The 15,913-nt window shown below is 38.1% G+C and overlaps 1 protein-coding gene across 3 annotated transcripts in view; it reads left to right on the top strand.

Annotated features, from left to right (window-relative positions):
- The window catches only part of EMB2771 (E3 ubiquitin ligase), a 54,456-nt gene that overhangs the window by 9,495 nt on the left and 29,048 nt on the right, over nt 1–15,913 (top strand). The window lies entirely within an intron of this gene.

The following is a 15,913-nucleotide window of genomic DNA, read 5'->3' on the forward strand; positions in this document are numbered from 1 at the left end:
CAAGAAATGTTTCAAGACTCCTATTCGACGCACGACTTGGGATAAAACTGTAAGTACCAAGTTTACTAATCTTGATTAAGGAAAAATTGGAGGAGCTGGAGGAGCTACTATGTCCATTGCGCCTAAAACCACATATGATACTGTTAATCCTCGACCTAAACTTACCGACACTCCAGCCAATAAGGGACCAAAACAGTATGCTCGACCTACATTAGGAAAATGCTTCCAATGTGGCCAGGTTGGTCATCTCTCTAATGAATGTCCACAGAGGCGAGCCTTGGCCTTGGTTGATGAAGAAGGCAACTACGACCCAGAGGAAGTTATTGCTGTGGAAGAGGATACTGCTTATGTAGAATAGAACCAATGTTTTAAATGTTGATGTCAATGAAAATGTTGAAGTCTCAATTTCATGGAAATATCGATGGAAATATTGATAAAATGTCGATGTCGATGTATATTTATGTAAAAGTTATAGAAATTAAAAATTTGTAAAAAATATTTAAATTAATAAATAAACATTTTCATATTTATAAATAAGTTAAAAAATAATTAATATTAATATTATGTATATATTAGCGATATTTTGTTGATATTTTTCATATTTTGTCGATTTTTTTATACTAGGATGGAAAAGTCGATTTACCCCTCATGTCGATGTCGGACTCATGAAAACATGGATATGTCAACGTGTCGTCGGATATTTAGAACCATGTGTTGAACTAGATGAGGGAGAGCCTGTCAATTGTGTTATTTAACGAGTCCTCCTTACACCAATGGTGGAAACCTCAAATCAACGCCACTCTCTTTCGCACCTGTTGTACAATCAATGGCAAGATTTGCAATGTTATTATTGACCACCGCCGCCCACTGCGGACTCCGCCGACTACCGTCGTCGCCGCCACCGCCGCTATTTGCTGATTTGCGTGGCTGCTAGGGTTGCTGTCGTAAAGGGTTGCTGCTAGGGTTTTAAAAGGGAAATCTAAACATTTGTTGATTCGGTTCACGATTTCCGGTTCGGATTGGTTCACGATTTCTGGTTCGGCTTGGTTCAGTTTCTAACCTCTGTTCAGTTTAGCCTCGGTTCAGTCATTTTTGGTCCGGTTCTACTTGATTTGGTCCGATTCAGCAGGTTTACTCAATCTATCCAGCTCTCAGGTTATTTGTTTAACTTTTCTCTAATCAAAGTCAACGGATTCCACCAAAGCTTCCAAAGAAACTATCATGGAAGAGACTAATAAATCTTCCATAGGAGACCTACGATACATCCATCCTAGTTATAGATTGGATGGAAAAAATTATTTAAAATGGTCTCAACTTATTCGAACTTTCTCGAAAGGAAAAGGAAAATTGAACCACATTATTGGGGAAGGACCTAAACCGAAAGATCCAAAGTTCGATGCATGGGATGAAGAAGATTCAATGATCATGTCTTGGTTATGGAATTCAATGACTCCTACTGTTAGTGATACATGTATGTTTCTTAAGACTGCAAAGGACATATGAGAAACAATGAAGCAAACTTATTCCAAAGTAAAAGATGATGCACAAATATTTGATATCGAAACTCGTATCTTTGGAGCAAAACAAAGTAATCGAACAGTGACAGAATATTCTATAATTCTTCAAAGTTTGTGGCAAGAACTGAATCATTATCAATGCATTGATATGAAATGTACTGATGATGCTGCTACTCTAAAAAAGTTTGTTGAAAAAGACCGAATTTATACGTTTCTTGCTGGTCTCAATGTAGAATTTGATGCTGTTCGAATACAAATTTTGGGCAAAGATCTCTCATCTCTGAATGAAGTTATTGGCATTATTAGAAGTGAAAAATCTCGCCGTAGTATTATGCTGGAACCACAGACAGAAGGATCGGTCATGAAAACAGGAGGTACTAAAATGACTGATGAAGAGCAACGTATAGGAGCTAACAATTGGGATGTAGGAAAAACAAGAAATAAAGACCGTGTAGTATGCACTTATTGCAAGAAACCAAGACATACCAAGGATAAATGCTGGAAGCTACATTGAAAACCTGAAAACTATCAGAATTCGAATTCCAAGAATTGGTCAAATAAAGGTGATGCAAATAGAGGAAATAGTCAAGCTCATATTTCATCAAGTCAGAAAGACGTTGTGACAGAAGAGATTTCTGAAAAAGGAAAACTAAACACATATGAGATTGAAACGCTAAGGGGTTTTTTGGAAACCTTAAAAAAGAATCCTAATCAAGGTACATGTTCAGTAGCCTTTTCAGGTACAACTTCACATCCTAAACTCTCTACTTGGATTATTGACTCTGGTGCAACTGACCATATGACAAAGAATAGTTATCATTTTATCTCCTATAGTCCTTGTCCGAGCAATAAAAAAATATCTACTGCAGATGGTACTCTATTAACCGTGGCTGGTCAAGGAGACGTCCAAATAAATTCAAACGTTACCTTAAAAAATGTGCTCCATATACCCCGGTTAACTGTTGATTTGATATCAGTAAGAAATTTGATACAAGATTTGGGATGCAAAGTAACATTTTTTCCTTCTTGTATTTTTCAGGACCAGGGCAATGGGAAGACGATTGGACTTGCTAAAGAAACAGATGGACTTTATTATCTTAATGAACCTATTGGCAAAGATAGTGTTGGGAAGGATGTTCGAGTCTTTGTTTCCTCACAAACTCATCCCTCTTTAAATAAACTTTGGTTGTATCATTATAGACTAGGGCATGCCTCATTTAGATCTCTTAAAATTTTATTCCCGGATTTGTTCCAAAACTTTAGTTTTGATTCAATACAGTGTGACATTTGTGAATTTGCTAAACACAAGTGTGTTCCATTTTCTAGTAATAATAAACGAACTTCAGTTCCTTTCTCTCTTATTCATAGTGATGTTTGGGGTCCCTCCAACGTGCCAAATACTTCCAAATTACGCTGGTTTATTGTATTCATCGATGATTGTACTAGGGTTTCGTGGGTTTATCTTCTAAAACAAAAATCTGATGTTGGTTCTACCATTCAAACATTCTTCCATATGATCGAAAATCAATTTGGAATAAAACCCAAACGATTAAGGTCTAACAATGCTCGAGACTACTTCAACCAAACATTAACATCGTTCTTTCAAAAACATGGAGTCATTCATGAGTCGTCTTGTGTGGAAACTCCTCAACAAAATGGGGCTGCCGAAAGAAAAATTGGTCACATCCTTTCTGTGACCCGTGCCCTTCTTTTCCAAAGAAGTGTTCCTAAATCCTTTTGGGGGGAAGCTATACTGATAGCCACTTACTTAATCAATCGGCTACCATTTGCTACTTTAGATAAAAAAACTCCCATGAATATCTTATCAAAAATTTACCCTAATTTCCGTACGACAAATAACTCGATTCCTCGAGTGTTTGGTTGTGTAGCTTTTGTTCATGTTCATAGTCATCAAAGAGGTAAACTTGATCCACGAGCACTCAAATGTATTTTTGTTGGATACTCGAATACTCAAAAGGGATATAAATGCTACCATCCTTCTTCTAAAAAGTATTTCATCCCTGCCGGTGTCACTTTTTATGAAGATACCAGCTTGTTTACATCACCTTATCTTCAGGGGGAGGACATATTGTTGGAAGATAAGAATTTACCTATTCCTAACCTCACATTTCCTTCAAACCTTTCAAACCCTTTGCCATCACATGCACCAAACCCTACTAACATGGACCTTAGTCAATCCTCTTCATCTTTAGACACCTCATTAGAGACATCCAACCCCCCTACTACTATGCCATTATAGGTTTATTCGAGAAAGAACACTGAAAAGGATAAGCAAGTCCAAGAGTCTGAACATATCTCTAGAACTGAAATTGACGAGAAAAATATCACTAATGAGCATGACACTATAGTATCTACTAATGATATGGATTTGCCTATTGCTTTAAGGAAAGGAAAACGAACTTGTACTCAATATCCATTTTTTCCCTTTGTATCATATGACAAGCTCTCAAGTCAGTATAGAAGCTTTATGGTGAACCTTACTCAGGTAAATATTCCAAAAACATATATGGAAGCAATACAACATGAAGAATGAAGACAAGCAATGAATCTTGAAATGCAGGCCTTAGAGAAAAATAGAACGTAGGAGTTGGTTAATATGACTAAAGATAAGAAAGCAGTTGGTTGTCGATGGATATACACTGTGAAGTATAAAGCAGATGGAACACAAGCACGGTTAGTTGCTAAAGGATATACTCAAGCATATGGAGTTGATTATCTTGAAACCTTTACAGTTGTTGCCAAGATGAACACAGTACGAATACTTCTATCCCGTGCTGTTAACCATGGATGGGTCATGTTACAATATGATGTAAGAAATGCTTTTTTATATGGCGATCAGGAAGAGGAAACTCCCACCAGGGTATGAGCAAGCAGGAAATAAAGTTTGTAAATTGAGAAAGGCATTGTATGGATTAAAGCAATCTCCTAGGGCATGGTTTGGTAGATTTTCTTAGGTTATGAGGAAAATGGGCTATAAACAAAGTCAAGGAGATCATACATTGTTTATAAAACATTCTGCTGCAGGGGGAGTAACAGCATTGATTGTTTATGTGGATGATATTATTGTTACTGGTAATGATAATAATGAGCAAGATAAACTAAGAAATTGTTTAATCCAAGAGTTTGAAGTGAAAGAACTGGGAAGACTGAAATATTTTCTTGGGATAGAAGTAGCCTATTCTAAACAGGGCATATTCTTATCACAACAGAAATATGTGATTGACTTACTGTCTGAAACGGGAAAGCTTGGTAGCAAACCAATGGCAACGCCGATTGATCAAAATCATAGATTATGTGCCGCTGAAGAGAGTCCTCCAGTAAATAAGGAAACTTATCAGAGGTTAGTTGGAAAATTAATATATCTTTCTCATACAAGACCAGATATTGCATATGCTGTAGGAGTGGTGAGTCAATTTATGCATAGTCCAAAAGAAGTCCACCTTCAAGCAGTGTATCGTATACTTCACTATTTAAAGAACACTATTGGGAGAGTATTACTATTTAAGAAAAGCGATAAACTCAATCTAGAAGTTTATACAGATGCAGATTATGCAGGATCGATAGACGATAGGAAATCAACTTCTGGCTATTATACTTTCTTAGGTGGAAACTTAGTAACATGGAGAAGAAAAAAGCAGAATGTAGTTGCGAGATCAAGTTCAGAAGTAGAATTTAGAGCAATGACATTGGGCATTTGTGAATTACTCTGGATAAAAATTATTTTAGAAGATTTGAAGGTTCCATGGGAAGAGCCTATGAAACTTGTGATAATAAGTCTGCCATCAGTATTGCACATAATCCAGTTCGACATGATAGAACCAAGCATGTTGAAATCGATAGACACTTCATAAAAGAGAAATTAGACAGCGGCTTCATATGCAGTCCATTTGTACCAACAAATAATCGAATAACAGATATTCTTACTAAAGGATTAAACAACAACAACTTTGAACATTTGGTTAACAAGCTGGGAATGGAGAATATTCATTCACCAGCTTGAGGGGGAGTGCTAAATTATTTTTTTCTATTATATTTAGATTTGAGTTTTCTTGTTCTAGTAGGTAAGTGTTTTCCTTATCCTAATAGGCAAGAATTTCGTTTCAGTTTCTTCTTTGTGACCACTATTTATAGTCTTGTATCAATCCTTTGAAAGAATACAAGAGAATTATTTTCTTATAATTGACAAAAACAACTTCTAACTAAGTCCACATAATCTTAACTTCTAACTAATTCAACATTGCCCTTAACTTGAAAGTCGATCCACATCCTTATCCTTACAAAGTTTCATGGATCTGCAAAGGTGGTGAGGCTCGTTCAATCGGTTTGTACAATTCTCCTATGACCCTGTCCATTGGGAACCAATACAATGATCAAGTTGTTTGTGACATTTTAGATATGGATGCCTGTCACATTCTTTTAGGTCGTCATGGCAGTATGATCTTCAAGCAATACACAAAGGTCATGATAATACATATGAATTCAGTTGGATGGGTAAGAAGATCGTTCTTTTACCAACCACTTTGGATACTAAATGCCGCTGGGATAATCCTTCCCCATCCAAGCAGCTTTTCTCTCTCATATTCGGAAAACCTTTCTTCCAAAGGATGAGCCCATTCTTTTTGCACTGGTAGCTAAAGGGGACTCTTCCGCATCCTCTGCCCCTTCAATACATTTGGATATTACCCGGTTACTGCAAGATTTTCATGAGATCACAAAGGACCCTATTGAATTACCATCTTTGAGAGATATTCAACATTGCATAGACCTTGTGCCAGGCTCTTCTCTACCCCACCTACCGCATTACAGAATGAGCCCAACCGAATACCAAATTCTTCATGAACAAGTTTAGGAGTTGCTAAATAAAGGACGCATTCGGCCAAGCCTTTGTCCTTGTGCTATTTCTGTTTTATTAGCACCAAAGAAGGATGAGTCGTGGCGTATGTGTGTGGACAGTCGGGCCATTAACAAGATCACCATCAAGTATCAATTTCCTATTCCTCGGTTGTTCTATCTTTGGTTCAATTACATGGCGGCCGGGTTTTCTCAAAGATAGATCTTAAAAGCGGGTGTCACCAAATTCGAATCAGACCTGGTGACGAGTGGAAAAAAAGCATTCAAGACTAACGATGGGCTTTTTGAATGGCTAGTCATGCCATTCGGATTATCCAACGCCCCTAGTAGATTCATTCGCCTTATGCACCAGATTTTTGATAGAGTCTGCTCTATTATTTATGTATGCGGAGGGGAATTTACAAGTTGAGGGAGAATTCGAGAGCTCCCTAGCCTCTCCTGCAATTCCTTACAAGGAACAACTTAGCCAAAAAAGATACCCACCCCTCAATTACAGCAGCTGATATAACCACCCTACATCCCTTTAAGAGACCAAATTACCCTCTAACTAACTTGGGCCCACAAGAACTATTCTTTTACCTTCTTGCCCTTCATCCTTACATATTGCTTAATGATCGGGGGCCTATCAGTTTTGCAACCCTTTCTTAATAACTTCATTATTGTCTATTTTGATGATATACTTGTTTATAATAAAATTTGTGATGACCATTTGCTACATCTTAGAATTCTGTTTGAAATCCTACATAAACATAAATTACATATCAATCTTAGCAAGTGTTCCTTCATGTCCACCGACATAGCATTTCTAGGATTCTACATTAATCAATTCGGAATAACAGTAGATCCCTCTAAAATTTCTGCAATTCAGAATTGGCCTACACCTACCTCTGTTCGAGATATCCAGTGCTTCCTAGGACTTGCCTCCTTGTATCGAAAATTTATCAAGCTTTTTAGTACACTAGCAGCACCCTTAACCGAATGTCTGAAAAATGGAAAATTTTTTTGGGATACTGTTCAAGCCTCCAGCTTTGAAAATCTTAAAAATAAGTTAAGCAACACACCTGTCCTTGGTTTACCCGACTTTTCTCAACCATTTGAAGTAGCCATAGATGCCTCAGAGGTAGGTATAGGCGCGGTCCTCTCTCAGAAAGGCCATCCCCTCGAGTACTTTAGTGAAAAACTTACACCTCTTAGACAAAAATGGTGTACCTATGAGCAAGAACTTTATGCTTTGATTAGAGCACTTAAGCAATGGGAGCATCACCTTATAGGTCGGGAATTCATGTTAAAATTCAGGAATACAAGCCACCCTCAAACGGATACAAACGGAGGTCACTAACAGAACTTGAGGGAATCTTATATGGTGTCTTGCAGTAACAAACCGAAGTAGTAGGGGTGTAAACGACTTGGTTCGGTCGGCTTGATGGCAGAACTGAAGCCGAACCGAAGATATATATTATAAATATTAAATATCGAGCCGAACTGATCAAGTCCTCTTAAACCGCGCCGAACCGACCGATGAACCGACGAGTCTGTCGGTTCGGTTTGGTGGGTAACCGGCGTGCGTGCAGATGGAATTGAGGCGCGGGTTTGGTTCGGGCGGGCGGCTTTGCACGTGTGGGCTGGGCTTGGCGGTTTCGGGCCGAGCCTGCATACATGTTTGGGCCTCCTCATTCTTCCTCAATTAGTCAATTTTTTTATAAAGCCTCAAGGTTCCAATCCAACTTCTTCCGTGTTCCTTTCGTCTTCCAACTTAGTTTTTTTTTTTGAAAGCCCAAGGTTCCAATCCAACTTCTTCCGTGTTCCTTCCGTCTTCTAACTTAGTTTTTTTTTTTGGACAGGTGTCTTCCAACTTAGTTAATACTTAATAGTTATGTTAAATTTTAATATAGTAATTAATAAGTGCCCCAAATTGTGATTTGTGAATGTCTGAAGTGAATAGAATAATAGATAGGGGTGGCCGGTGGCTGCAATGCAAGCAAGCAATTGGAAAATGGGAAATGGGAATGTCTCTAATTTGAAATTGAATGAGAAAGAAATCGCAGAATTGTGGTGTCAGTGGATTCTGGAATTTCAAATTTGAATGGGAAATAAATTGGCTGTCAATTGATTGCCATTGTGGATTGGAATTTGGATTCAAGTGGGACTCTTCAAAGTTCAAAATCATAAATTCAATTGAATAATTGATGTATAGCAGAATAAATAATAATGGGAGTGGGAGGGACATGGAATTGGAACGGGCGGGCGGGCGGACGGAACGCGAAGCTGAAGGCGTGCGGGCTGTGACGGTTGGCTGTCACGCAAAATTCGAAGAAAAATAAATAAAATATATAATATATATATAATATCGGTTCCGTTCGGGTTCATACGGTTTGGAACCAGCGAACCTGCAATCGAACCGAAATACTTGGGTTTAGCATATTATTTAGCCGAACCCGACGACAGCCGAGCAATCGGTCGAATCGATTTCGTCCGACAAAGAAATGATCTCTGCACTTCGTCATGGGATGAGAGGCAAATAGTATCCCGACGTTGCAGGTGCGAAGCGTGGTAGGCCTGCGCCGGGGGAGCATAGCATAGGCGGGAAAGGGAGCTCGGACGGTGGAAGAGCTAGGGGAGGCTGGGTCATTTGATGGAAATGGAAGGCTTTTCCCCTATTAGAAAATGCCCGGCCAGTGGAAGGCTTTCTGCGTTCAGTCAATCTACGCAGAGTGAATCGGTCCCTAAGGAACCCTCGAAAGGGCTGCCGTCCGGATGAAATGGTTGTTGCTATCTGTTACAATAGCAGGAAGTCTGCTGGTAGGAATTCCTCAGGGCGTATTACAGTTTTTCACCGAGGGGGTGGATCGAAGCGATTGCAGCGGTTGGTTTTGTCGGTTTTGGCGGTTTTGGCTTGCACCCTTACAAAGTAGTGGGACTTTACACTTGTTCAAGCCGAATTTGCTTACAACCATATGAAAAACCGATCCACAAGGAAGTTCCCTTTCGAGATAGTATATACTAGACTCCCTAGACTTATTGTGGACCTTGCTAACATACATTCTACTGTTGATTTTAATTAGGAAGCTGAACAAATGGTGGAACGCATAATCGAGCTGCATAAGGAGGTCACTAATAATTTGATGAAAGCTACTGCAACCTATAAAGCAAATGCGGATAGCCATGACAGGGAAAAGCACTTCAAGGAAGGATATTTGGTCACGGTTTACCTACGAAAGTCTAGATTTCCCATGGGTACATATACCAAACTGCACAATAAGAAGTTAGGTCCGTTTGAAGTTCTGCCAAAATATGGTGATAATGCATACAAGATCAATTTACCAGTTGATTTACACATCAACCCAATTTTCAACGTCTCAGGTATATATGAATACCAGGCTGTGGATGCTTTTCAACTAGTTACATAAACTTGAGGTCGAGTTTCTTTTGAGATGAAGGGAATATGATGTAGTCATTAGTACTTTTAATTAGCTGTTAGTCATATACTAGCCATTGGGTATTAACGGCTATTTTTTAAGATGGTTAGGTTGGTTATCTATAAAAACCAATCCTTTTGTATTTCAAGGATCATTGAACAATCAATAAGAATTCCTCTATTGGTATTACACTAAGGACCCTGAATGAGCCAAATAACAATATCTAACTGTTAATAGACTGAGATTCTCAAACTTTCACGTTATTTTTGTCTTTCACTTAAGAAACTTGTGATATGATTTCCCTTAGGTGAACTCATTCCTCACCTCTTGATCTTTGATAGATCTTTTAAAGAGTAAATTCCAGCCTGCTTTGTTCATTGTTTCAACATTTGGAGATGAAGTTCCCGTGGAGTTGGATGCCATATCATCTAGAAAAAGTAATGTCGAAAACCCCATTCTCATTCCATAGGTCTCTGTGCTTAGTTAGAATCCAACTATTTTCATGTATTGTCGAGATTAGGGGTGTTAATGGGTTGGGTTGGAGATATTTTCTGGACCAACCCGAAATTTTGGATTGATTGGTTCACTGACCTGACTAAACCGGATGCATCACTCAATCCAACCCATCCCAACCCTTATTAGTTCGGTTCGGTTTGGGTTGGGTCCTCGGGTTACAATGTTTGAACAAAAGAATGAAATCTGAAGAACAAATCTGAATCCCACACCACGAGCAGTGAAGTACATCTAAAATAGAGACACTAAAATGATGCAAATCTTGGGTACAGACGATGATGAGGTAGACCTGAAGTGGAGATGCTTACGGTGAGGCAGATCTGAAGTGTACACACCCCAAATATGAAATGCAGACGCCAGCAGCGAGATAAATCTGGAGTTCAAATGTCGATGGTGAGAAAGAGGTGAAGTAGAGTTGTCACCCATGCTGAGAACTCGAATCACATCGATTAAACCCATTTTGAAGCGGAGAGACAGAAAAAGGGGGACGGAGGGGACTGAGGGAGAAATCCGAAAGAGAGAGGAAAGGGTTTTTGGGGGAGAAACCAGATGGGGGAAAGGAAAGGGTGGGGATGAGGAGGCTGCAGGAGGAAATGGAGGGGAGATGTGAGATGGAGAAGATGAGATTGAAAGAGAGAGAGATTGAGGAGGCTGTGGTGCACAATTCACAAACCCTAACCTAAAGAATATATATATAAACATAAACCGGTTCGGTTCGGGTTGAACCGAATTTTTCTTTTTCAAACCCGAGAACCGAACCAAATTAATTGGTTCTTGTATTTTTTAAGGGTTGGGTTGCTCGGGTTTTACTGGGTTTTTTAAACACCCCTAGTCGAGATGTTCCTTCAAGGGCCTGTGCATAAGCAGATTTGTGTTGGAGGGTGAACCTCTTATAATTCTCTTTCCCATATTTGCCCAAAATAACCTTGTGGTCTCTTTCCTGTGGGTATTGCCAAACCAACAATTAGTTAGTATCAAACCGAGTTTTATTCTTTCTTTTGATATTAACCGCTCCTACGGTCCCTAAAGATTTTTTTTTTTGGGGGGGGGGGGTATTGCCCATCCCAGAATATCTCTATCGTCTTTTTGATGTTTTTTTTTGCTTGTTTGGATGGAATTTCAACAAAAAAAAAGGCAAAAAGGTATATTAGAGAGCTCAGCTTGTACGAGACATCTAGCTCCCCTGGATAATAGAGCCCTTTTCTATTTCTTCAGACAAAAGCTTTATTAGTGTATCAGCATATTGTAATATGCTTTTCTCATTTGGTTGCAGTTTCATTCAGAAATGTTCATATACATATATATATTTTAATAAAAAACATGGTTGGCCCCTGGAGACCTTTTTCAAGAAACTCTTTCTAAAGATTTTATTGACATTTCATTTAGAGAAATAGGGATTTCCCTAGTACCTATCAATAGGAAACATTGAAGGTTCTTTCGTGGATCATTAGAGGCTCTGCTTACTCTCTTTAGTTTGGTTGGGGTTTTGAGGAGTTTCTTTGGGTGGTATAGTCATTTATTTGATGCAGCCGGAGGGTCACTTTGGAAGAAAAATATGGCTTCTTTATTCTTTTTTAGAAATGAGAAGATGAAGAGGTTTCTCAGTCTTTCATTCAACCTTGGTTGGCTGCTTGATTATGATTTTGAGGGTGCATTTGATTGCAGCGAGGTTTTAGTGGTTTTTTCATATTGCTTGACTGTGTAAAGACTAAGGTTTCAGAAAATAGGATAAGTCTATTATCATTCAGTGAATATATATAGACAAATATAGAAGGTTGACCTAAATAAAAAATGTAAAAGGACGATAAAGGACTAACTAACACAGGTGATTACAATAATATGAAATATTCTAATATAAATACTCTAACAGGCTGGAAGTAGAGAAGCTCCTAATGGATAAGTAATTAAAGATTTTTGTGTTTGCAGACTACAAGTTTTCTCAAAATAATGAAAGGCAGAAGGGGTTTAATTTTCAATAATGTTTATCAGGGGTCGATTGGAACTCCAATGGGTTTTCTTTTGAGGTTAAAAGGTTGCCGGTGTTGAATCTGAAGGGTCTTTTAGTTTGATGTTTATTTGTTGCAGCGGAAGGGTTAATTTGGAGAAAAACGTGGGAATTTGAAGGGTGGCAATTTTGGTTTTGATTGTTCTGGTTTTCAATATTCTCTATTAATTGGAAAGCGAGGAGTCTTTGTATTTTTCATGGAAGTGAAGTGAGCAGTAGCTTTAATATTTTGCTTGGTTGGCTGTTCAATTTCTTAAGAGTTTTTGCATTAAATTCATCTTGGAAAGAGCTTCTATTAAGACTTTCTAATGTCTTAATTTGTATATCTTGGTTGGCTATTTGTAGCTTGTGAAGAATCTTTAAAAGCTGGAAAAGGAGGAGTTTTTCGGCGTTTGAGGAGAACCTTTAATGGTTTTTGGAAAATCAGCAGATTTTATTTCATCTTGACTTTTGGGGGTCCGTGGTTATTAAATCTTTTGCATTTATTAGCTCTTGGTTCTCGTCAGCATCAAGGAGTATTTGGAGAGTTCTTGGTGTAATACCAAATGGAGAATTTTTATTAATCTTTCAATGATATCAAAACAAGTGAGAATGACGCCTTTTATAAGCTGATAATCTGAGAGAGGACTAACCAACCAACTAAGGGAACTAATTACCTAACTAACTAACTTAGCAAAAGCTAACAAACTTAAAACTAAACAATGAAAACAGAACATAATGAATAATCAATCCGAATGATACATCAGTTCTTTTCAGCAGCATGTTATTAATTCTCTGTCTTCATTGGTTCTTGATTTTTGGCAACATCAAGGAGAATATGAAGGGTTTGTTTTTCAGCAGCATCTTATTTTTGCCCTTGCATCTCCTTTTTAAGGAGATTCTTTGGTTGGCTATATCCTTGGAAGTTCAAAGAACTCATCTTCTTGTTCTATATATAGACTTTTGAAGATGTATTTGGTTTGGGACATTTGATTACTTCTCACTTAGTATATTGGTGTTGCTTTTGCAGCTTGAAGAAGTGGTTTTGATTTTTCTGCTAGTCATTTCTCCACGATTTTAGTCATTTTGTTCCTCATTGCTTCTTTTCTCTTGTAAATCTTTGAGCTTTGTCCTTTGTCGGTTGTTTTTTTCACTCCCCTTGGGAGTTTGTATCCTTGAACATTTTTCTTCCTTTTCATAGTATCAATGAAAAGATTGTTTCTTGTTAGAAAAATAAAAAACATAGTTGGCTTTCATTCAAATAGAAAAAAAGGCGAAATACAACCTAACAGACAAACTTCAGGATAAGATCTCCCTATTTCGAAGGATTACATAAAAGCCCTCTAATGTAAACCTTTAGTATGGGTCGAGTAATTAGTTGAGCACTCCAATTTGGAGATGTAAATTGGACGAGATCACAAACGTATTCAAAAGAGTTGAACTTAACTACATTTGACCATAGCAGATGCACCTACGGACTTTGTCGGAAGGAAAGGATCAAAGTATGCTCCCTTCTCTCTCTTCCCTCTCTTCCCTGAGCAGTTCATCCCAAATTCTTCTCGTTTGTGCTTGAATTTGCTTGAAGTGATTCTATATTTTAGCCTAGTTTTTAGTTCATCTACTTTAGATTTATGATGGAAATTAATAGTTTGTGTGGAAAATTTGCACTTTTGCTTATGGTTTGAAAATGAATGGATTTATGTGGAAGACGTGTGATGCAAGGTTGTATTGGCTATGAATTTGCAGCTATTACCTTGGTTTGAAGAACAATTGGTTGACATGATGCAGTTGCCAATTCGAACCCCTTTTCGAATCTGACAAGAACTAAGTTTGGTATATACAAGATTAAAAAATCTACTTTGTCTCAAGACTACAAGTTGAACTAATCGTTTGGCCTCCAACCACCGTGAGAAGCAGATTGGTAATAGCCATGGGTAGAGAAGTGTGGTTGGTTGGCCTTTCGGGACATGATGAAGGTTGGATTAGAAAGGAAGACAGAAGGTCTCAGGGAGTTGGTAGACTCAATGATAAAAGAAAACGTCAAATCCTGAGCCCTCCTATGCTAAAGCTTTGGCAAGCAAAAAGAGAATAATTTTTGGAGATGAGATTAGTTGGAATTTCCATGGGAAGGGTAAGGCTCAAGTTTCTCTTACCTGTGAGAAGCCGAATGACTAGAAACCGAAAGGTCAAAACTCCTTCTGGATCAAAAAGGAATATGAGGTGGTGGAAGTGGATTAGAATAAATTAATGGTTACTACGAAGTGTTGTGCACAAGATTGAAAATAGTAGTCCTTTTGGATCAAAAAGGAATCTGTGGTGGTGGAAATGGATTGGAATAAATTAATGGTTATTATGAAGTGTTGTGCACACGATTGAAAACTAATCTGTCTCGCGGTAAAAAAAGAGTTCTCACCAAGTTGTTTGATTAACCTTTTCATGGAGGGTAAAGCTTTGTTGAAGCTTGAAAATAACAGGTTGCTTTTGTAGTTAGATAGAAAATGGGAGATGGAGGAGGTTGGGGAGTTTTCACGTGAAGATTGAAAGATTGGACTATGTCAAACACAATAGAAAGAAATTTGTAAAAGAACATGTTGGATGGATAAAACTTCATGACTTACCGTTGAAACATTGGACAAGGCAATCTTTGAACCGTTAGGAACATATTTAGGAGGTTTGGAGGAGGTCTCATTGAAGACTCTGAAGTTAATCGATTGTTTGGAGGTTCTCTTGTGGGTAAAAGATAATTGGTTTGGCTTCTTACCTGCTTCAATCAAGATTATGAATCCTCGTCTTGGTTCTTTTAAGGTTTGAGTCCCCGTTGCTGATACATCGGAGGTTGCCATTAAAAGGAAAGCTTCTTGGATTTGGACGTCAAGAACTTTTTCAATCCCCTTGATGTGGAGAGATTTCAGATAATTATGGAACATGAAAGTTTTCCCAGTTGAGAAGAACCTCAAATAAAGAGATACTTACAGGAAGATTTGGGAAATCGCGGCGGATTAAATGCAGTAGTTAGGCAGCTGGAAGGCCTTTCAGTGGGAAGGCCTTTCAGATATCTCTGAAGAGAAGATGGAAGTTCCCTTGGGAAAAATTAATACAGCTTGTGAAGTTAATTAGAAAGAGAGTCAGATGTATTTAATAACAATAAAAAAAACAGCTCATTCTTTGATTAAGAGGAAAAAGAAGGAACAGTCCTCTAGAGGATTTAATTGTAGGAAGGAAACTTGGTTAGATCCTTTATTGTTAAAGGGGAGAGAAGGAGAAAGGTCTCTTCGAGATAACTTGAAAGGCGTTGGTGCTTTTAATAAAGGAGAAAAGGAGTTTAATGTAGTTATGACTGAAACCTTCCAGAAGAACATGCAAGCATCCAACATCAATGGTCATTTGTTGGCAGAAGTTCCTAAATTATTTCTAGCCTGTGAAGGTGTATTGTTGACTGCAAAGAGCATGCAACCAATTAGCATTAATGACCATTTGGTAAAAGATGTTCCTCTTGAGTCCAATGAAAATACCATTAATGGTTCTGTACCTGCAAGGTTTAGAAAGAATGGCTTGGTAACCTACTGGGACATGCTAAAAGACTCCTCGGTGAACTCCAATGGAAAGCTATA

The sequence above is a fragment of the Momordica charantia genome (genome assembly GCF_013281855.1).
Source record: "Momordica charantia cultivar OHB3-1 chromosome 9 unlocalized genomic scaffold, Mcharantia_2.0 BLBB01000009.1, whole genome shotgun sequence".
In the NCBI taxonomy this organism is placed as follows: Eukaryota; Viridiplantae; Streptophyta; class Magnoliopsida; order Cucurbitales; family Cucurbitaceae; genus Momordica; species Momordica charantia.